The 23,296-nt window shown below is 43.5% G+C and overlaps 2 long non-coding RNA genes across 5 annotated transcripts in view; one reads left to right on the top strand and one right to left on the bottom strand.

Moving 5' to 3' along the window:
* The window catches only part of LOC140467268 (uncharacterized), an 82,838-nt gene that overhangs the window by 2,941 nt on the left and 56,601 nt on the right, over positions 1-23,296 (bottom strand). The window contains exon 2 of the long non-coding RNA XR_011955379.1: positions 833-910. This is a non-coding gene — a long non-coding RNA (uncharacterized lncRNA). The remainder of the gene's footprint in view (positions 1-832; positions 911-23,296) is intronic.
* Positions 1-23,296, top strand: part of LOC140467267 (uncharacterized) — a 181,300-nt gene that overhangs the window by 103,841 nt on the left and 54,163 nt on the right. The window lies entirely within an intron of this gene.

Here is a 23,296-nt window from a genome sequence, read left to right as displayed (position 1 = left end):
AATTCTCCAATGAAGAGCTCTGGATACCATCTCAACATACAGGGCTGAATTTTCCCAGTCAGCTGGCTGTGGCTGGGTTGTGAGATAATTGGCAAAGTGGAGGGGAGCCGAGGAGCAAAGCCTGATAGCATTCTCCATAGTTACATTGTCAGAGCTGGTCAAGGTAGTTGGATTGACCACCCACTGGGCAGCCAATTAAGTCACCAGCTGAGGACCCCAATTCACAAAATTATAACTGCAAGTAAGTTGTTAAATAAAAAGACACATCTAACTACAATACAATACAAATTTTGGAGGAAGAGCCTAACAGTTTCCGTAATGTGGTAACTATGATCTGGTCTGATGTTGGTTACACTGCCCTAGAATTGATGCAAAAGGAAATATCCACCTAACTTTACAGAAAATGCTGGTTATTCAGTAATTGCCTTTATTACAAACACAACATTCATCAAGAATTAAATTGCACTTGGAGCAAACTCACTTTTTTATTTCTACAGTTGTTCATATAGAGCTATCATTTACCTTTATCAATGTTTAATTTGACAAATGATGTCAAAATTAAATGTCCAAAGATAAGCAATTTGCCAATGAAGTGAGTTTGATGCCCTGTCTTAACATTTGTTTTGAAAACAACTCTGAACACCTACGAATATTGCAAATATTAGAGGTTATGATGTGACTACTCCAGTTTGAAATGGTATTCACGGCACTGCGTACAATGTCTTCATTAGGAGTCTCTCTGTTATCTTTCAGTAATTGCCAGCTCACGAGCAGTTTCTTTTCGCTACTCTAAATGATGAAAAATCATTCTCAGATTCTGTATCAAACTTACTTTTTCATGAGCGCCTTAGTTTCTGGAGAACTCTGTTTTCCTTCTCCAGCGCAGTTTGGACTGTCAAAGTTGACAGGCCTGCAATTGGTCAGAAAAGTTCAGTTTAGTCATTTAAATTAGCATTTGCTTCCATCTACAATTGTATGCCAGCTGTTGGAATGGCTGTCGGCTCTGGATTCAGTATTGCAGCTCATGTTCAGCTGCTTTTGTTAAACTGGCCACACTGCAGATGGGTGACTGCAATAGATGATGTTTTTTTTTGTCAAACTTACATAATTGTCTTGCAAGAAAGCAGAGCACAGGTAGGGAGAGAGGCAGAGAAGCTCAGGAAGAAAAAGAGGAATAAATCAAGCTCATTTTTTTCAATTGATGTTTCCTTGCAGCATAGTCCAGAGATATCAACGGGAGGTAAACAGGGCTGATGAAGGGGACGAAACCTTTCGTTGAAGAGATTTGGTTGCTTTCCAGCAACAGCTTTTCCAGCAACTTCTGGTTTTGTTTGTGATTTACAGCATCTGCATTTTATTTTGGCTTTTATTTGGATGCTTTCTGTTGATCTAATTAAGTAAGGACTCTAATTTGTAGGAATAATGCAAGCATCAGAGGCAAATTTAATGTGATTGCTATGGTCTGGTCTGCAAGTGTTTGCTGCCCAGCTGTCACATGCTTTCAAGAGGAAACCCTAAACAATTTAAACAACAGCAAATTCCTTTCACATGTTTGCATTCTGAATCAAGGATCATTTATACACATACTGAAGCAAACTTGTTTTCTGATCACTGCCAGTATGTCAGAAGACATGACATTTCCAGGTTCCTCATAGCATCTGCAGCTGAAATTGGTAAGGAAAAAGACATTTTAAACTAGCTGTTGCGCCCACAATTGGCTGTTGGCTGTTATAAAATTGCTGGATAATCAGAGATTCAGTATTACATTATTTTATCAACTTTTTATGAAATAGGTCACCCTCCGGGCGTAGCGATATAATAGGAAACAGTAGGTTTTTCTTCAAAACTTTCACAGGAGATTTGAAAATCACCACAGGTAGTCAGTGGGGAGGGAAGGAGGTAGGAACCTCAGTTCTTCAATATGTTTATCCTTGTTTCAACTATCTACACGTTAGACTACAAATGGAGATCCGAATACCGAATATGTAAAACCAATTTTCTACTGAAATAAGAGGGCACATTTCTTTGAGAGTCGTTTCAATTTCTTGTTCATGCAAATCCACATTTAGCAACAGAGTACTGATGGCACCTGAAAAAGACTGCACCTTATTTCACTGATAAGGGGTGTAAGAAGAGTTAAGACTGTATTGTAGACATATAGCTTTTTAAAAACATCAACCTCTTCAGATGGGTTATGAGACACCCTTGGAGCAGGTGGGACATGTACCTAAGTCTTCTAGCCCAAAGGTAGGGACACTATTGCTGCATCACAAGACCCTGAAAACATCTCTCTTCATGGAGGACTTTAAGTTTAATTACTTGTGAACAAGTTATTCTAACATATTATGCAACATTACTGCAGCAGATAGAATTTGAAGCTGGACCTTATCACTGCATCAGTGTGTACAATAAGGTGTTCCAGAATATTTAAAAAAAAGAAATATGGGGACGTTTTTGATGAAATCGGATAAAAAGTAAAGCCAAGATCTATAAATGTTTATGTACAGAGGGGGCAATCAAAAAGCTAAGTTAGTGTTTCCAATGATAAAACTATTTCTCTCCCTTACTGAGGATTGGATGGGGTTCTTGGTTCATAACTGATGAACTCAGAGGTGTTTCCAGACTGCTAGCTTCAGTGATTCATTGCCAGAACGATTAATAACAAAAATTACTCATCTGAGGAACCTGGCCATTAAACAAAGAAGATGTTAATATTTGTGTTCACTTGCCAAGGAGGATTTCTAACACAGTTTCAGTTTTGTGTATTGAAAAGAATGTGTACATGTAGAAAAAATCCTTGTTAAGGAAAGCAGTTATTACATTTCCTACAAGTTTTTCGAAGGTCCCAAAGTTAAGTATTCAGACATGAGACGTTTTGACAACAAGATATGGAAGAACCTCATCTCCTGATGCCAACGGAGAGTACAAATTTAAGAAGTTAATATAATGCAGAACAACTTTTATTGTTCTTTGACATGGTATAAACATTCCAAAATGCTTCCAGCAACATCATCATTTAAAAATCAACTCCAAGTCTCTTGGAGCTATCACAAGAACAGGTCACCAAAAGCTTGGTCAGAAATATTGGTTTTGAGGACAAAGAGATGTTTTGGGAGGGAGTTACAGAGCTTCAGTACTGGCTGACTGAACACACCAATGACAGAATAAAGAAGATCCAGCATGCAAGGAAATTCCAAGAGGCCAGAATTAGAAGTGCAAAGATGTGAATCTTGCAGGGCTGAAGAAGGATATATTGATGCGGAGTCACAGTAAATTCAATGTAATGATAAGGCAGCTGGTCACTTCATATATTACTTGAACCATCCTTTTTTTAAAAAAATACACAGTTAAAGTCAAAACATCACAGAAACATTGCCAGTTAGATTAAAATAAAACACAAATTTGAATATTCGGAGTTATTTTGGATATGACTCAAGAATATTAAACCATAATAAACAAGCAATTAATATTAAATCTCCTTATCTGCCATCCACCATTTCTCAATTTCTACTTTGATCCAGTCATCTGAAGGACCAGAAAGATCTTTGCCAGAAGTCCAGCAAATTTCCACAATAAGATAATTGTGGAGTTATATGCAGCAAGTTCTGTTCTGCAGCTCCAGGACAGAGCATGCAGCAGGAAACGCAATTGTCTGGCTTCAGTCACACTTGAACTCTCTTCTAACATTATCACAGACCTCACATTTCCCAATAGCATTGTATTCAGAAATCTAATTACTCTTGAATGCAAGCTTGATGTAACAGGAAGGAAAGCAAAAGAGTTGTAAAAGGTTCGCTGACTTGACAGAAAATAGAAAGAGGGAGAGAATTGAAGAAAAAGGAAACCCCTGTTTTTATTCCACAGCAAGTGCTAGGCAAGGGCTCTTCCAATGTGCTGCCTGAGGATTATCAAACTTAAGATGGGGAGTTAAGGCAGAAATTTAGGGAGTTAGAATGGAAGCTTAGAGCTAGGACAGACAGAGTTACTATCTCTAGTTTGTTGCTCATGCCACATACTGGCGAGGCAAGGAATAGGGAGAGAGAGGAGTTGAACATGTGGCTACAGGGTGGTGCAGGAGGAAGTATTTTGGATTCCTGGATAATTGGGTCTCTTTCTGGGGTAGGTGGGAGCTCGACAAATAGGATGGTCTTTGGGATTTAGATGTTTCACTAAGAAGTGGGCAGCACTACTGCCTCACAGCGCCAGAGACCCGGGTTCAATTCCCGCCTCAGGCAACTGTCTGTGTGGAGTTTGCACATTCTCCCTGTGTCTGCGTGGGTTCTCCGGGTGCTCCAGTTTTCTCCCACAGTCCAAAAATGTTCAGGTAAATTGGCCATGCTAAATTGCCCGTAGTGTTCGGTGAAGGGGTAAATGTAGGGGAATGAGTCTGGGTGGGTTGCTCTTTGGAGAGTCGGTGTGGACTTGTTAGGCCAAAAGTAATCTAGGAAGAGCATAGCAGTTCAGGCAGCATCCAACGACTTGTCTGGACTTGTCCGACCTGCCTATCTCCTTTTCCACCTATCCACTCCACCCTCTCCTCCCTGGCTAATCACCTTCATCCCCCCCCACCCCCCCACCCCCCCACTCACCTATTGTACTCTATGCTACTTTCTCCCCACCCCCACCCTCCTCTAGCTTATCTCTCCACACTTCAGGCTCACTGCCTTTATTCCTGATGAAGGGCTTTTGCCCGAAACATCAATTTCGCTGCTCGTTGGATGCTGCCTGAACTGCTGTGCTCTTCCAGCACCACTAATCCAGAATTTGGTTTCCAGCATCTGCAGTTATTGTTTTTTTACCTCAAAAGTAATCTAGTCTAATCTAAAACAGAAAAGATGGTAAAAGAGGTGAGGGTGTGGCATTGTTAGTCAAGGACAGTATTACGGTGGCATAAAGGACATTTGAGGACTGGTCAACTGAGGTAGTAAGGGCTGAGATTAGAAACAGGAAAGGAGAGGTCACCCTGTTGGGAGTTTTCTACAGGCCTCCAAATAGTTCCAGAGATGTAGAGGAAAGGACAGCAAAGATGATTCTTGATAGGAGCGAGAGTGACAGGTTAGTTTTTATGAGGGGCTTCAACTTCCCAAATATTGACTGGGAATACTATAATTCAAGTACTTTCAATGGGTCAGTTTTTGTCCATTGTGTTCAGGAGGGTTTTCTGACACAGTATGTAGACAAACCAACAAGAAGCAAGGCCACATTAGATTTGGTACTGGGTAATGAACCTGGCTAGGTGTTAGATTTGGAGGTAGGTGAGCACTTTGATGATAGTGACCGCAATTCAGTTATATTTACTTCAGCGATGGAAAGGGATAGGTATACACCGGAGGGCAAGAGCTACAGCTGGGGGAAAGGCAATTACAATGCAATTAGACAAGATTTAGGAATGAAAAATGTGGTGCTGGAAAAACACAGCAAGCCAGGCAGCATCCGAGGAGCAGGAGAATCGACGTTTCGGGCATAAGCCCTTCTTCAGGAATGAGGCTGATGTGCCAAGTGGGCTGAGGTAAAAGGTAGGGGGGAGGGAATTTTGGGCAGGGCCGCTGGGAATACGATAGGTGGAAGGAGGTGAGGGTGAAGGTGTTAGGCCGGAGAGGGGGTGGGGGTGGAGAGGTCGGGAAGAAGATTGCAGGTCAAGAGGGTGGTGCTGTATCCGAGGGTTGGGACTGAGATAAGGTGGGGGGAGGGGAAATGAGGAAGCTGGAGAAATCTACATTCATCCCGTGTGGCTGGAGGGTTCCTAGGTGGAAGATGACCTCAAATTTACCTGGACCATCTCAGACTCCTCCCTCCCCTTTCTAGACCTCTCCATTTCTATATCGGGCGACCGACTCAACACAGACATTTACTACAAACCGACCGACTCCCACAACTACCTAGATTACACCTCCTCCCACCCTGCCCCCTGTAAAAACGCCATCCCATATTCCCAATTCCTCTGCCTCCGCCGCATCTGCTCCCAGGAGGACCAATTCCACTACCGAACAACTCAAATGGCCTCCTTCTTCAAAGACCGCAATTTCCCCTCCGACGTGGTCCACGATGCTCTCCACTGCATCTCCTCCACTTCCCGCACCTCCTCCCTTGAACCCCGCCCCTCCAATCGCCATCAGGACAGAGCCCCACTGGTCCTCACCTACCACCCCACCAACCTCCAGATACATCGTATCATCCTCCGTCATTTCCGCCACCTCCAGACAGACCCCACCACCAGGGATATATTTCCCTCTCCACCCCATCTGCATTCAGGAGAGACCACTCCATCCGCGACTCCCTCGTCCGGTCCACACCCCCCACCAATCCAACCCTCGGATTCAGCACCGCCTTCTTGACCTGCAATCTTCTTCTCGACCTCTCCGCCCCCACCCCCTCTCCGGCCTATCACCTGCACCCTCACCTCCTTTCACCTATCATATTCCCAACGCCCCTCCCTCAAATTCCCCCCCCTACCTTTTATCTCAGCCCGCTTGGCACACCAGCCTCATTCCTGAAGAAGGGCTTATGCCCGAAACGTCGATTCTCCTGCTCCTTCGATGCTGCCTGGTCTGCTGTGTTTTTCCAGCATCACATTTTTCAACTCTGATACTCCAGCATCTGCAATCCTCACTTTCTCCTAGTCCGATAAGATTCAGGATGCATAGAATGGGGAGGAAACTGCAGGGCATGGGCACATTAAAAATGTGGAGCTTATTCAAGGAACAGCGACTGTGTGTCCTTAATAAGCATGTACCTGTCAAACAGGGAGGAAGTTGTCGAGCGCAGGAGCTGTGGTTTACTAAGGAAGTTGAATCTCTTGTCAAGAGGGAGAAGAAGGCTTATGTTAGGATGATATGTGAAGGCTCAGTTAGAGCTATTGAGAGTTACAAAGTAGCCAGGAAAGACCGGAAGAGAGAGCTAAGATGAGCGAGGAGGGGACATGAGAAGTTGATGGCATATAAGATCAGGGAAAACCTTAAAGGTTTCTATAGGTATACAAGGGATAAAAGAATGACTAGAGAAAGATTAGGGCCAATCAAGGACAGTAGTGGGAAGTTGTACGTGGAGTTAGAGGAGATAGGGGAAGAACTAAATGAATATTTTTCATCAGTATTCTCATTGGAAAAAGGTAATGTTGTTGAGGAGAATACTGAAAGACGGGTTACTAGACTAGATGGGATTGAGGTTCACAAGGAGGAGGTGTTAGAATTTCTGAAAAATGTGAAAATATATAAATCCCCTGGGCTGGATGGGATTTATCCTAGGATTCTCTGTGTAGCCATGGAGGAGCTTGCCAAGCCTATGGCTTTGATCTTTACATCGTCATTGTCTACAGGAATAGTACCAGAAGACTGGAGGATAGCAAGTCTTGATCCCTTGTTCAAAAGGGGAGTAGAGACAACCCTGGTAATTATAGACCAGTGAGCTTTACTTTGTTTGTGGGTAAAGTGTTGGAAAAGGAGATAAGAAATAAGATCTTGATAGGAATAAGTTGATTAGGGATAGTCAACACTGTTTTGTGGAGGGTCAGTCGCACTTCACGAAACTCCGTGAGTGTTTTGAGAAGGTTACCAAACAGATGGATGAGGGTAAAGCCGTTAATGTGGTGTATATGGATTTTAGCTGAAAAATGTGTTGCTGGAAAAGCGCAGCAGGTCAGGCAGCATCCAAGGAGCAGGAGAATCGATGTTTCGGGCATAAGCCCTTCTTCAGCTTATGCCCGAAACGTCGATTCTCCTTCTCCTTGGATGCTGCCTGACCTGCTGCGCTTTTCCAGCAACACATTTTTCAGCTCTGATCTCCAGCATCTGCAGTCCTCGCTTTGTCCTATATGGATTTTAGTAAGGTGTTTGATATGGTTCCCCATGGTAGGCTATTGCACAAAATATGGAGGCATAGGATTGAGGGTGATTTAGCGGTCCGAATCAGAAATTGGCAGAAAGAAGATAGAGGGTGGGGTTGATGGAAAATTTCAACCTGGAGTTCAGTTACTAGTGGTGTATCGCAAGGATTTGTTTTGGAACCACTGTGTTTGTCAGTTTTATAAATGACCAAGATGAGGGCGTAGAAAGATAGGTTCGTAAGTTTGCGGATGACACCAAGGTCAGTGGAGTTGTGGATAGCGCCGAAGTATGTTGTAGGTTATAGAGGGGTATAGATAAGTTACAGAGCTGTGCTGAGAGGTGGCAAATGGAGTTTAATGCAGAAAAGTGTGAGGTGATTCACTTTGAAAGGAGTAACATGAATGAAGTGTACTGGATGAATGGTAAGATTCTTGGTAGTGTAGATAAGCAGAAAGATCTCGGTGTCCATGTACATGAATCCCTCAAAATTGCCACCCAGTTTGAAACGGCTGTTAAGACAGCATACGGTGTGTTAGGTTTTATTAGTAGAGGGATCGAGTTTCAGAACGATGAGGTCATGCTGCAGCTGTACAAAATTCTGGTGTGGCTGCACTTGGAGTATTCTTTTTCTTATTTTTAAAAAGCAATGTTGATCAGATTTGAAATGCAATCACTTTTAAAGTTTTAATTCATTTGGAAAATCTGCCATACATTATGCCAGTAGAATATTCTGAGACTTTTTTTGATGGAAGATTTTAGAAAGCAACGGAACCAAACATTATGTGCACAAATGCATTTGCTTCATACTGTACCTAAGACAGTAGAATTGCCCTTGAACAATGTAAACCTTAATGAGAGTCCAGATATGGCACAATTACAATGGTATATTACAGAAAACCACAAACTGTGTGCTTGTATTTTAACTGGTTTCAGAATAAATTAAGACATATTTTTTCTGGCATTCTACCCGAAGTCAGTCTCAAAACATGACAGTGACATAAATCCACAATTATAGATTTTAACTTTTATTTGTGCTGTACTGTTTACCACCTTAATCCTGCCCCAATGTTCATTCACTTCCTTGTTAAGTTAAAGCACTAATGCTCCAGTTGTTTCTTTGTCATCATATTTCAATCTAGTAAGACAAATACCAAAAAAATAAATGTTTTACAACTATGTTGACAATCTCAGTAAGAGAAATTATGCAATGTCTATGCTTAAACAATAAAAAAAAGCAAATCTATTAAATGACTGCAAATACATTACTAAAATAAAGACACCAGTTGTCAACACATTGTGTTTGACCTTTTTAATACATGAAATCTCTGTTCCTTCCTCTCTCGCACTATTTACAATTCTTTCCATTTGTTCCGTCATAGAAGTACCAGGTTATTGGCTCCCCGACTCAGCTTTTCTTCCTCATAATCATTACTTTAATTACCATCAAATCAGTTTGTATCAGACAAATGTCTGGCTTTCCAGGTAACTTAATATGGTAGCCTTCCACCTTGAGGCCAATTATTTCAAATTTGGCAGGAGCTGAGAAATATGGATTGGGGGCAACTATTTGAAGGGAAGTCCACATTTGATACGTGGGAGGCTTTCAAAGATAGGTTGAAGATAGTGCAGTATAAGCATGTCCCTTGAAAACAAGGGATAGGAAAGACAAGATTCACAAACCACGGATGACAGGGGAAATTTGCGACGAGCCAAGAGGACAAGGGAAGCATACATCGGCACAGTGGCTCAGTGGTTAGTACTGCTGGCTCACAGCACCAAGGTCCCAGGTTCAATTCCAGCTTTGGGTGACTGTCTATGTGGAGTTTGCACATTCTCCCTGTGTCTGCATGGGTTTCCTCTGGGTGCTCTGGTTTCCTCCCACAGTCCAGAGATGTGCAGGTCAGGTGAATTGGCCATGCTAAATTGTCCATAGTGTTAGGTGCATAAGTCAGAGGGAAATGGGTCAGGTGGGTTACTCTTCGGAGGGTTGCTCTGGACTTGTTGGGCTGAAGGGCCTGTCTCCACACTGTAGGTAATCTAATCTAATCTACATAAGGTCCAGAGAGCTAAGAACAGAACAGGCTTTGGAGGAATATTGGGAGAGTAGGACCAACCTTAAATGAGGTGTCAAGCAGGCTAAAAGGGGTAATGAAATAACTTTAGTGAGCAGAATTAAGGAGAATCCTAAGGCCTTTTATTCATATATAAGAAGCAAGAGGGCAACAGAGAAAGGGTTGGTGTACTAAAGGATAAGGAATGGAGGTTGTGTGTCGAACCTGAGAAAATGGGTGAAATTCTGAATGATTATTTTGCATCAGTGTTCAATGAGGAGAAGGACATGATGCATGTTGAGATTATAGATAGAAGTTTGTTTACTCTGGACCACATTGACATAAGAAGGGAGGATGTGTCAGGTAGGCTAAAGAATATTAAGGTGGACAAATCCCCAGGACCAGATGGGATCTATCCCAGGTTGCTGAGGGAGGTGAGAGAGGAAATAACTGGGCCCTGACAGATATCCTTGTAGCATCCTTAAACACAGGTGAGGTGCCGGAGGACTGGAGGGTTGCCCATGTTGTCTGCCTGTTCAATAAGAATAGTAGGGATATTCCAGGTAACTACAGACCAGTGAGCCCAAAGTAAGTGGTGGGAAAGTTGCTGGAGAAGGTACTGAGGGATAGGATCTATTTATATTCAGAAGAGAATGGGCTTATCAGTGACAAGTGTTAGAAACAAGTTTAAATAAAATTAGATGAGACCACTAAAACTGGAAATAAGACTATTTATTCTACGATCTTGCAAGAAAGGGCATCAAATGCAGAGGCAAATGAGCAATGAACATTCAAACTCGTACACAGTTATACTTTTGAGCTGCGTGAGGTCACCTCTTCTGACTCCTACATTACCCAATCAACTTTATTCTCTGACTAACTTGTGATCCGCTCTTATTATTTTCCCCCCCCTTCTCCAAGTTGGCGACCCTTCCCTCTGTAAGTGCTGACATAAGGAAGATTTTGCTAAACTTGGATCTTGATGTTCCTTTCACTTTATCTTTTGCTTGTAACATCTTCCATTGTTCATAGGTACATTCCATTCCTGAATATACATTTTAACAATGTGTCTTTTCTTGCCTAGATTATGTGTTTCAGCTATCTCAGCTATTTTGCTGAGACTAAATTATTTAAACTATCATGATGAAAGAAATTATTTAATAGAATAATTATGCACTAAAGTTAGTACCCAATTATACATTTCCCTAGTGCTTGCTGATTTAATCATTGTCTACAGCTGCCCTTTACACTCGATTTATCAGCACTATACTTAAGCTTATTATCACTACCTTTTTGCGAAAACAACACACTTCCCCATTTCTTACAATAAGCAACATGATTTTATATGGGGGAGATCGTGCCTTACCAACGTAATAGAGTTCTTTGAGGAAGTATTGTATTTACAAACGAGAGGGACCGTATTGTTGAAGAGGAGAGTGTGAAACGGACTGGTAAGCGAGAAGATATACTTGTTAGGAAGGAAGGTGTGTTGGGCATTTTGAAAAACTTGAGAACAGACAAGTCCCCCGGACCTGACGGGATATATCCTAGGATTATGTGGGAAGCAAGAGAGGAAATTGCAGAGCCGTTGGCAATGATCTTTTTGTCTTCACTGTCAACAGGGGTGGTACCAGGGGACTGGAGAGTGGCGAATGTTGTGCGCCTGATCAAAAAGGGGAATAGGGAAAACCCCGCGAATTACAGGACAGTTAGTCTTACTTCGGTGGTAGGCAAAGTAATGGAAAGGGTACTAAGGGATAGGATTTATGAGTATCTGGAAAGACACTGCTTGATTAGGGACAGCCAGCACGGATTTGTGAGGGGTAGGTCTTGCCTTACAAGTCTTATTGAATTCTTTGAGAAGGTGACCAAGCATGTAGATGAGGGTAGAGCAGTGGATGTACTGTACATGGATTTTAGTAAGGCATTTGATAAGGTTCCCCATGGTAGGCTTATGCGGAAAGTCAGGAGGCATGGGATAGAGGGAATTTTGGCCAGTTGGATAGAAAACTAGCGAACCGGTCGAAGTCAGAGAGTGGTGGTAGACGGTAAATATTCAGCCTGGAGCCCAGTTACAAGTGGAGTTCCGCAGGGATCAGTTCTGGATCCTCTGCTGTTTGTAATTTTTATTAATGTCTTGGAAGAGGGAGTCGAAGGGTGGGTCAGTAAATTTGCAGATGATACGACGATTGGTGGAGTTGTGGATAGTGAGGAGGGCTGTTGTCAGCTGCAATGAGATTTAGATATGATGCAGAGCTGGGCTGAGGAGTGGCAGATGGAGTTCAACCCTGTCAAGTGTGAGGTTGGCCATTTTGGAAGGACAAATAAGAATGCAGAACACAGGGTTAACGGTAGGGTTCTTCGTAAGGTAGAGGAGCAGAGGGATCTTGGGGTCTATGTTCATAGATCTTTGAAAATTGCCACTCAGGTGGATAGAGCTTGTAAGAAGGCCTATGGTGTATTAGCGTTCATTAGCAGAGGGATTGAATTCCAGAGTCGTGAAATGATGTTGCAGCTGTACAGGACCTTGGTTAGGCCACATTTGGAGTACTGTGTGCAGTTCTGGTCACCTCACTTTAGGAAAGATGTGGAAGCTTTGGAGAGGGTGCAGAGGAGATTTACCAGGATGTTGCCTGGAATGGAGAATAGGTCGTACGAGGATAGGTTGAGAGTGCTAGGCCTTTTCTCATTGGAACGGCGAAGGATGAGGGGTGACTTGATAGAGGTTTATAAGATGATCAGGGGAATAGATAGAGTCGACAGTCAGAAACTTTTTCCCCGGGTACAACAGAGTGTTACAAGGGTACATAAATTTAAGGTGAAGGGTGGAAGGTACAGGGAGGATGTCACGGGTAGGTTCTTTACCCAGAGAGTGGTGGGGGCATGGAATGCGCTGCCTGTGGGAGTGGCAGAGTCAGAATCATTGGCGACCTTTAAGCGGCAATTGGATAGGTACATGGATGGGTGCTTAAGCTAGGACAAATGTTCGGCACAACATTGTGGGCCGAAGGGCCTGCTCTGTGCTGTATTGTTCTATGTTCTATGTTCTATGAAGTGTCCAAGTTGATAGATGAAGGAAGGGCTGTAGATGTCATATACATGGACTTTAGTAAAGTGTTTGATACAGTTCCCCGTGGTAAACTAATGGAGAAAGTGAAGTCGCATGGTGTGTATGGAAGTTATTATGGCAGTAATGTAGTTAACTTCATGTTGTAATGTATGCCTGGGATCATGTTACAGAGCTCCAGTAACAAATAATGGTAGTGCATTGTGACACGTTATTTAAATCACTGGGAGATGAGCTAATGCTGAAGATGATGGTGTTGTAATGTGATGGGTTCAGTGTAATGAAGGGAACCAGTGTGGCAGACAAGGATTAGTTTAGAAAGACAAAGCAAGCCAGCATGATTGGTTAGGCTAATGTTATCTGATAAAGGTGGGACCAACAAATTGTATAAACTAGAGGAGAACAAAGAAATTGTGGACAGTCAGGGAAGACATTTTGCTGGCTGCCTCAGCTTGATTTTGCAAGATTAAAATTTAATTTCATGAGGGATTTTTTGCGTCTCCTGGTAATGTTTTATAGAATATTGAGAGATTCTTCCACAAAACATTTGGCACCCCAGACGGGACCGGAAAGAGAGCTTTTCCTCTGAACAGAGGCTGCAGCTGAGCACTTGCTAGTTGAAGCAAGAGCTCTCCTAAGATAGACAGAATAAGAGTTGCCACACAAAAGAGTAAGCGTTTTGCTGCTAATTTGGACTATATTCTGTCGAATAAGGGAGGTTCTTGGGGACACAGAAGTGCAAATAAAGCCGCTGGGGGTCTCTCCGATCCAAAGAAGGTGGATGGTAAATTAAAATTTGAGGAGACGCAAAGGATTGTTCAGGACAACTGTGAGGAGGGAGGGATGAGTGGTATAGATTAAAGTGATTGAGACAAAATTCCATGTGGTGTATTTAATTTTCTGTGGATACCATCCAGTCTTTAATTTTTGATCTTTAATTTTTATATTTTATTGCTCAATGTCTGAACGGATAGTAAATGGTAAGGAATGTTTTAGTGTTGGTGTTAATAAAAAGACAATGTGGTGTTAGTAAAAATTCCACGTGGTGTTAACAAGTCCCTATCGTAGCCGCGTCACGAGTCGCATGTGGGTTTAACTGATTGCGTGGCGCTCTGCTCAGGAGGGCTGTGTAGTGTTAGTACATTTTTTGTGAGATGAAATTGAAAGCCGGCAAATTGGTAGTTGATGATTAAAAGTAAAATAGTAGAGAATAATTGAACCTGGGACCCTCACAGCACTAGGGTCCCATGTTCAATTCCAGCTCAGGCAATTGTCTGTATGGAGTTTGCACATTCTCCCTGCATCTGCGTGGGTTTCCTCTGGGTGCTCTTTTTTCCTCCCACGGTCCAAAGATGTGCAGGTCAGGTGAATTGGCCATACTAAATTGCCCGGAGTGTTAGGTGCATTAGTCAGAGGGAAATGAGTCTGGGTGGGTTACTCTTCAGAGGGTCAGTGTGAACTGGTTGTTCTGAAGGGCCTGTTTCCACACTGTAGGGAATCTAATCTAATCTAATCTAATACTCATATTGCTAAAGTGTTACGAGACTGCTGAGTGTTTAAGACAAGGCCTGTATGATAACGTGGGAAAAGATCTGCCACCCTGCTAACCCATAATAGGTCCACACAGAATGTAGAAAAGCAAATGTGGCCAAACTATACCAGAAACATCCAGAATGCCTCAGCAGGGACAAAACAGCTGACAAGTGAAACTATTCAGCACTCGCAGACAAGGGAATACACTTCCCAAAACACACTAACAGTTACAGGTCAACACAGCTGTCCAAAAGCCCCGAGGGCAGTCTCATAACAAAGCAACACCAAAGCCACACAAAGGACAGGTCAGATGGAGAGGCACCACCAAGTACATCGCTCCCAGGACAGGACAATAGAAGCCCCTTACTGCTTCAAAAGAGACATTCTCACCGACCTGCAAAGAGAACTGGAATCTCCTGATCCCATTGCTACTATCAGGATGTTACATTGTATTGAGAATCAGGGCATTCATCCAATAAGTGTTTTTCAATTATCATCATTGTAATGAGGTTACTCCATTTCCAAATACATTGCATCTTTCCCCATTTTAATTAACCTTATTGTACAAGATTCCTGTAAAACTTGGCTTCACCCTTAGCTCAAGGAAGAGAACTCTTGGCTACCTGGACAGACTGTCTGTGCTGTTTCAGCTTCATCAATTTCTCTTCTGCGATATCGCCGTACAAATAAACTGTTAATTTCACTTTGAACTGTGCTTTGTAGTCTCTAATTTATTAGGGTAATTTCTCTGACAGATAATTAGATTGTACTTTTAGAAATGAACAAAGAGTCTGTTTAGGCAAGGCTCTGAGAGATAAAGAAAGAGAGAGAGAGAAAAACTTTGTTTCAGTGCTGAGCTCCTGGCTCCTTGCAGAAAAGTTCTTTGTGTGCGTTTCTGAGAGAGAGACAGACAGACAGACAGAAAGACAGAGAGAGAGAGAATGCTTTTGTCTTGCAGAAAGGCTTTGTATATGTGTGTTTTGAGAGAGAGAGAGACTTGATAGTTTAACCATTGTGATCTGGTTTGTATCCAACACCAGTGTCTCCAAATCATGGTTTGTATGCATGATTGTTTGTTGGTGGTTGAATGTTTTGTTTCCCTGGAACTCGAGTTTTGATTTTATTTTGCAATGTAGGAGTTTAAGAGGTTTTTTTGGAGAGTTTTTTTCCAAATGGCTGTCAGTGATTAGTGCATTCTGTAGATGCAGTCCTAGGATAGTTTAAGCAGGACGAACGAGGATAGATTGTTTTTACTACCTAGTTGATTTTAACCCTACTGCGAATCCTCTTGGAAGGATGCCTGCCTTGAAGAAGTTTTCCTCCTCTCTCTACAAGAATCTCAGGGAGTCCCTCTTCCACTGCAACACCCAGGTCATTTCCTCTGCCCTGAAGCTCTTCAACCATGTCCTGAAACAAACTCGTCTCATTTCCCCTTCCCCCACCTCACCCCAGTTCCAAACTTCCAGCTCAGCACTGTCACCATGACTTGTCCTACCTGTCTATCTTCTTTTCCACCTATCCACTCCACCCTCCCCCCCCCCCCCCCGACCTATCACCTTCATCCCCTCCCTCACTCACCTATTGTACTCTATGCTACTTTCTCCCCACCCCCACCATCCTCTCACTTATCTCTCCACCCTTCAGGCTCCCTGCCTGTATTCCTGATGAAGGGCTTTTGCCCGAAACGTCGATTTTACTGCTCCTCGGATGCTGCCTGATCTGCTGTGCTCTTCCAGCATCACTAATCCAGAATCTGTTTTTACTAGTTAGTTGAGACTGAGAAGGTTTACGAACTGTTAGATTGGTAAGGGACGGTTGTGAGTTGTAGAATTAGGAAGTATTTATATTGTTGACATGCTCTACAGGACTTGTAAAGTATAGGGGAGTGATTTGTGAGAGCAGAGATAATACATTAGCTGGACTGAAATATATAAGGTAAAAACAATGACTGCAGATGCTGAAAACCAAATACTGGATTAGTGGTGTTGGAAGAGCACAGCAGTTCAGGCAGCATCCAGCTCGTTGGATGCTGCCTGAACTGCTGTGCTCTTCCAGCACCACTAATCTAGGACTGAAATATATGTCAGGATCAATAAATGGACTGTAATTGAAATACTGGGTAAAAAATTTCCAGTAGCAAAAAACAATATTGTTAAAGTTTCTGAAAAATGGGAAAGCGTAACTAAGGATTTATTGACTAAATGGCTGAAAGATATCAATATCTTTCAATATCAATATGTGTGATGAAATGGAGGGATTTCTTAAGAATTACAGACCTAAGGATAAATCAAAGAAGAGAATGTTAGAGAGGGAACAGGATGTGGAAATTTTAAAGGTATTTCAAGGTAAAGGAGAGGAGTTGTGGAGAGCTTTTCAGGCACCAGTTAATGACCGGGGGTGTCAGACTGCGAACTGTGCATTTTCTCTGCACAAAGGCTGGCAATGAGCACATCTCCACCTGCTCAGGGCAGAACAAAGAGCCCTCCAGTATGGAGGCCCAGCAGGGGTCTACATCTATATAGGAGAAAGTGAGGACTGCACACGCTGGAGATCAGAGCTGAAAAATGTGTTGCTGGAAAAGCGCAGTAGGTCATGCAGCATCCAAGGAGCAGGAGAATCGACATTTCCTGAAGAAAGGCTTATGCCCGAAACATCGATTCTCCTGCTCCTTGGATGTTGCCTGACCTGCTGCGCTTTTCCAGCAATACATTTTTCAGCTCTACGTCTATATATCCCAGGTTGGAAAACTTGATGCAACCCCCTCCCCCATTTAGGTGAAGAGAATGCAACACATAAGGGGATAGAGGGGAATTAGATTTGCATGAAACTAACCCAGAACAGAATGTGTTCAAAATAAAATGAGAGACAGACGAGGTGATGTGGCAAACAGAATTAGGAGCTTTACAGCTGGGAAAAAGAGAGATTGCGAGGTGAAATTCAGACTCAGGCTAAGAGAACAAAGAGACTGTGGAGTACATCTAAGTTATTCCAGGAATGTTGTGTAGAGACAGTCAGACAGCGATGGGGGGAGGGGAGCAGAGCAGTAGAAACAGGCAGGGAGGAAATACAAGTTCGGTTCGATTTGGAATCTGATGAAGAATCACAATGTAACAATTTTAATAATGAAAAGAAGTTCCCACAGGGGAAGATGCTGCCATTGTTTATAAAAGGTGGGACTCGGCCGCAATACATTCCTTGGGGAACCCACGATCTGGAAAGGCTGAGAAATGTGTTGCCCAGTTTACATGCTGGAGCATGAAAGTGGATTAAAGCCTTTGTATCCGAAACCACAGGACAGTTGTTGGCTATGGGGGATTTGAAGGCACTGCTAATCAAGGTGGTAAGACTCCCGCGATTAAGAGGGATAATGGATCGAGCTCGTTTGAAGAATGTAGTGGATAATCGGATGGATGATGGTGCTAAGTTTGATCGAATGAGCCAAGGGTATGCAGGTCCTTAGACTGTTACCCACTTAAGGTTGTTACCAAAACCTTGAAAGGGGGTCCTCTAGGAGATACTGAAAACCTAGTAAACTATTTGGAAAACCAATTGAAAAAATGGAAGCTTGAAACAGAACAAGTTGTGGAAGGCAGTCAACTGTTAACTGCAATGTTCCAGACTGCTACTGTTGTGGTGATGCCCCTCAAGTCAAATCTAAGTTATAGATAATGGGTCTAACATGACCAGGAATTCAAAGGTCATGTAGGGGTGCCATGGTGGCTCAGTGGTTAGCTCTGCTACCTCACAGTATCAGGGTCCCAGATTCGATCCTAGCCTAGGGCAGACTATCTGTGTGGAGTTTGCACATTCTCCCCGAGTTTGCATGGGTTTCCTCCCACAGTCACAAAGATGTGCAGGTGAACTGGCCATACTAAATTGCCCATAGTGTTAGCTGCTGGGTGGATTACTGTTCAGAGGGTCGGTGTGGACTGGGTGTAAAGGGCCTGTTTCCACACTGTAGGGAATGTAATCTAGTCCATAGGATCTAGTGATACTGGATAGACAAAACGAGCAGAAGGAGGTACAAAGGAAGTTGACACTGCTACAACCTGAGGATGTTAAAAAGAAAGACAGAGAGAAAAGCGAGGCAATCTTGCCTGTGACATCTGGGTTGGTCGATGCTAATGCAATGAATACCATGCCAGTTCAGGGAGAACCCTCTACCGCCACCTGGCAAAGGCTGGACAACCCTATGCTGATGATAACTGTTTTTGGAGGGACTTTTCCATAAGTACTATACCAAGGGCAAAATAAAATTAATCAACAGCCTAGATTGAACTGGGGTCTCCAAAGACAGAGACAGAGAGGTGGGGGGTGGAGCAAAGGGTATAGTAGGAAGTCAGATTCAGAGAGGATCAGGAGTAGTGTGTTGGGGATGTAATCGACTAGGCTGTTTGAAGAGAGATTGCCCATATTGGCCCCTGCCCTCCAAGGCACAGGGAGAACCTATAAGTCAGTCCTGCCGCAACTCCCTACAGGGGATGGGGCCTGTGAATCTGTGTGGGATGTGTTAGTGGTCCCAGAGAACCCAGGTGGGAAGGGGCAGTATCCTACAATAATATGAGGGGGCTGAGCAGGAAACTATTTTACAGGTTACTATACAGGTTAGGATGGTTGACGCTTATGGTGGTAGATACTAGCGTCCAACCGCAATATGCCTCCCACCTTCCCATGTCTGGTAAATTTATTAAGACTGTAAGGTTCTCGCGTGAACCACAGTTGACAGGGTTTACAGCTCCATTAAGTCTACACTTGGATAGTAAAACAGTAGTATTGCCTTTATTAGTTTCTAAGGGGTCGCCAATTAATTTGCGAGGTAGAGCTTGCTTTATTGAAGTTAGAATTACTTTTGGAGTGTACGCAAATGGGATTTAGTGTAAATAGAGTGAGTTCTCAGTCAGTCTTGCAGGAAGTCGCAACAGCTAAGTATATTGGATAGGGGATATAAGTGGTGATTTTTGGGTAACTTGGGAGAAATGGAGGATAGATGCTTTAGTTTTACTGCCTTTGACTGAGCCACCCTAGTCTGAGCTGCATTGTACAGTGATTTTTGATGAGACTCAGAGTTAAAGTATTGGAGGTGCAGTAGCACTGTGAGGTTGTCACCCCACAGCATTTCCAGAGAGAAGCTATAGTGTTGGGAAGCAGCGTGCCAGGCGTTTTGCCCCATGTGACACTGTTAGTAATCAGGGACATCAGTTCAAGGATCTGGGATCTATGATGAAGCATGTAGAAATGATTAGTGATTGGCTAATGCTGACAGCAGGAGTCTGGAAATCTGTTGATGGTAACTATGTTCAAATTGTGGTTTGTATAGATATGTTGGGGTACCCCAAGGAGGTTGAGGTGATTTTCCAATGGATAATGCCAGTGATAGTGGGAGGAAGTGACCATCCATTTGAGTACTGGCTGGATGCATTGCTCTATAGCTTATAGTCACGACATGATATAGATGTGGTGAAGGATTGGCCAGCAATAGTTCTGAATCCATATACATTGCTGACTAATATACTGCTGGAAGCAGATTGGTTTTCAGTGATTGACTTGTGTTCAGCTTTCTTTAGTATTCTGTTGGCGGAGGACTGTCAATGTTTGTTTGCACTTACGTACTTATAATCGAATGCCACAGAGGTTTACGCATTCGCTGCATGTCTTTAATTGGGTGTTGAAGTTGGAACTGGAGGGTGTGCTATTGGAGGCTACACTATTCCAGTATGTCGATGATTTGTTAGTTTGCTCTGAGTGTCAAGGACAATGTGAGCATGACACCATATCTCTTTTGGAAAGATTAGCACATGGTGGTCATGAGGTGTCTCGGCAGCAGCTGCACTGCTGGGAGCAGCAGGTTGAGTATTTGGGTAGGCTGATAGCTAAGGTTCTGTATTAGTGGTGCTGGAAGAGCACAGCAGTTCAGGCAGCATCCAAGGAGCTTCGAAATCGACGTTTCGGGCAAAAGCCCTTCATCAGGATAGCTAAGGGCTGTGTGTTGATAGCACCTGATCGGATTGAGGCAATAACTCGAATAAATAAATAAAACAAAGTTTGTGCTCTTTCTGAATCTTAAGTTCCTTCCTAAATTAGATTAGATTACTTACAGTGTGGAAACAGGCCCTTCAGCCCAAAAAGTCCACACCAACCCACCCATACCCCTACACCTAACACTACAGGCAATTTAGCATGGCCAATTCACCTGGCCTGCACATCTTTGTGATTGTGGGAGGAAACTGGAGCACCTGGAGGAAACCCACGCAGACACGGGGAGAATGTGCAAACTCCACATAGTCAGTCGCCTGAGTCGGGAACTGAACCCAGGTCTCTGGCACTGTGAAGCAGCAGTGCTAGCCACTGTGACACCGTGCTGCACACTAAATTGGGACCATTTGTTTTACAAACTTATCAAAATGTGAACACAGGTCAAAAGCTCCACAATTTGAAATGAAAAATCAAAAAATGGGGAAATACATAACAGGTCTCTTACCATGGGAAAGTGATAATTTAATGGTCACTGTTTTGGAGGAATTCCTTCAAAATGAACACTTCCAACAGTACCAGGACCTGCCACTTTGTGTACTGTCATTGGTTCGATCACTCATTGCACATTGACTTCACCCATTGCACATCCGCCTAATGGCTCCCAGCCCTGACTGACATTCAGCATTGTCTGATGTTTGGAATGAGGGGCGGTCATGTCCCCTGTGCCAAGTCACATTTCATTTGAACAATGCTTAGATTAGATTAGATTAGATTGGATTAGATTAGATTAGATTCCTTACAGTGTGGAAACAGGTCCTTTGGCCCAACAAGTCCACACCGACCCTCCAAATAGCAACCCACCCAACGCATTCCCCTACATTTACCCCTTCACCTAACACTACGGGCAATTTAGCGTGGCCAATTCACCTAACCTGCACATCTTTGGACTGACCTCACTTAACCACATACTGTTCTACAAATTCGCCATTTTGTTGTTTTCACCAATTTGCCCTCTTAATTGACAAGAAAGCTTCCAAATCTACTTTTACATTTCAGCTGCAAGAAGCCTTCTCAACATTAACAAAACGATGAAGGACCTATGCCTGAAACATCGATTCTCCTGCTCCATGGATGCTGTGCTTTTCCAGCACAACACTCTCAACTCTGAGCTCCAGCAAACACAGTCCTCCCTTTCTCCTAACGTCAACAAAATGCCAGGATCCTTATAATCTTTCTTGTACTGCTCCCCATTTTCAGAATTATCTTTTTTGTAACATACTTCAAAGGCAAAGTTCTAATCAAATTTCATGATAGCTTCTAATAATCAAAAAAAGTCAAAGATGCACTGCAGAAATTGCTCAAAGATCCTCAGGCAGCACCTTCCAAACCCATGATCACTTCCATCCAGAAAGACAAGAGCAGCACTGCAAATTTCCCTCCAAGCCACTTATAGAGCATTGAACATACAACATTACAGCACAGTACATGCCCTTCAGCCTTCAATGTTGCACCAACCTGTGATACCAATATCACAATACCAATACACTATTCCATTATCCACATGTTTATCCAATAACCATTTAAGTGCCATAAAGTTAGTCAATCTACTACTGTTGCAGGCAGGGCATTCCATGCCATTACTACTCTCTGAGTAAAGAAACTACCTCTGACATCTGTCCTATATCTATCACCCCTCAATTTAAAGGTATTTCCCCTCATGCTAGCCATCACCATCCGAGGAAAAGGACTCTCACTGTCCACCCTATCTAATCCTCTGATCATCTTGTACGTCTCTATTAACTTACCTCTCAACCTTCTTCTAACAAAAACAACCTCAAGTCCCTCAGCCTTTTCTCAGAAGACCTTCCATCCATACCAGGCAACATCCTGGTAAATTTCCTTTGCACCCTTTCCAATGCTTCCACATACACCCTATGCGGTGACCAGGACTGTATGCAACACTCCAAGTGTGGCCACACCAGAGTTATGTACAGCTGCAACATGACCTCATGGCTCCAAAACTCAATCCCTCTACCAATAAATGCTAACAGACTGTATGCCTTCTTAACATCCCTGTCCACCTGGGTAGGAGAAAGTGAGGACTGCAGTTGCTGGAGATCAGAGCTGAAAATGTGTTGCTGGAAAAGTGCAGCAGGTCAGGCATCCAAGGAGCAGGAGAATCGACGTTTCGGGCATGAGCCCTTCTTCAGGAATGAGGAAAGTGTGCCAAGTGGGCTAAAATAAAAGGTAGGGAGGAGGGACTTGGGGGACGGGCGTTGGAAATGCGATAGGTGGAAGGAGGTGAAGGTGAGGGTGATAGGCTGGAGTGGGGTGGGGGTGGAGAGGTCAGGAAGAAGATTGCAGGTTAGGAAGGCGGTGCTGAGTTCGAGGGATTTGACTGAGACAAGTTGGGGGGAAGGGGAAATGAGGAAACTGGAGAAATCTGAGTTCATCCCTTGTGGTTGGAGGGTTCCCAGGCGGAAGATGAGGTGCTCTTCCTCCAGTCGTTGTGTTGCTATGGTCTGGCGATGAAGGAGTCCAAGGACCTGCATGTCCTTGGTGGAGTGGGAGGGGGAGTTGAAGTGTTGAGCCACGGGGTGGTTGTGTTGGTTGGTCTGGGTGTCCCAGAGGTGTTCTCTGAAACGTTCCGCAAGTAGGCGGCCTGTCTCCCCAATATAGAGGAGGCCACATCGGGTGCAACGGATGCAGTAAATGATGTGTGTGGAGGTGCAGATGAATTTGTGGTGGATATGGAAGGATCCCTTGGGGCCTTGGAGGGAAGTGAGGGGGGAGGTGTGGGCGCAAGTTTTGCATTTCTTGCGGTTGCAGGGGAAGGTGCCGGGCGTGGA

This window comes from Chiloscyllium punctatum, chromosome 45 (assembly GCF_047496795.1).
Source record: "Chiloscyllium punctatum isolate Juve2018m chromosome 45, sChiPun1.3, whole genome shotgun sequence".
Lineage (NCBI taxonomy): Eukaryota > Metazoa > Chordata > Chondrichthyes > Orectolobiformes > Hemiscylliidae > Chiloscyllium > Chiloscyllium punctatum.
This window is presented reverse-complemented; position numbering and strand designations above follow the sequence as displayed.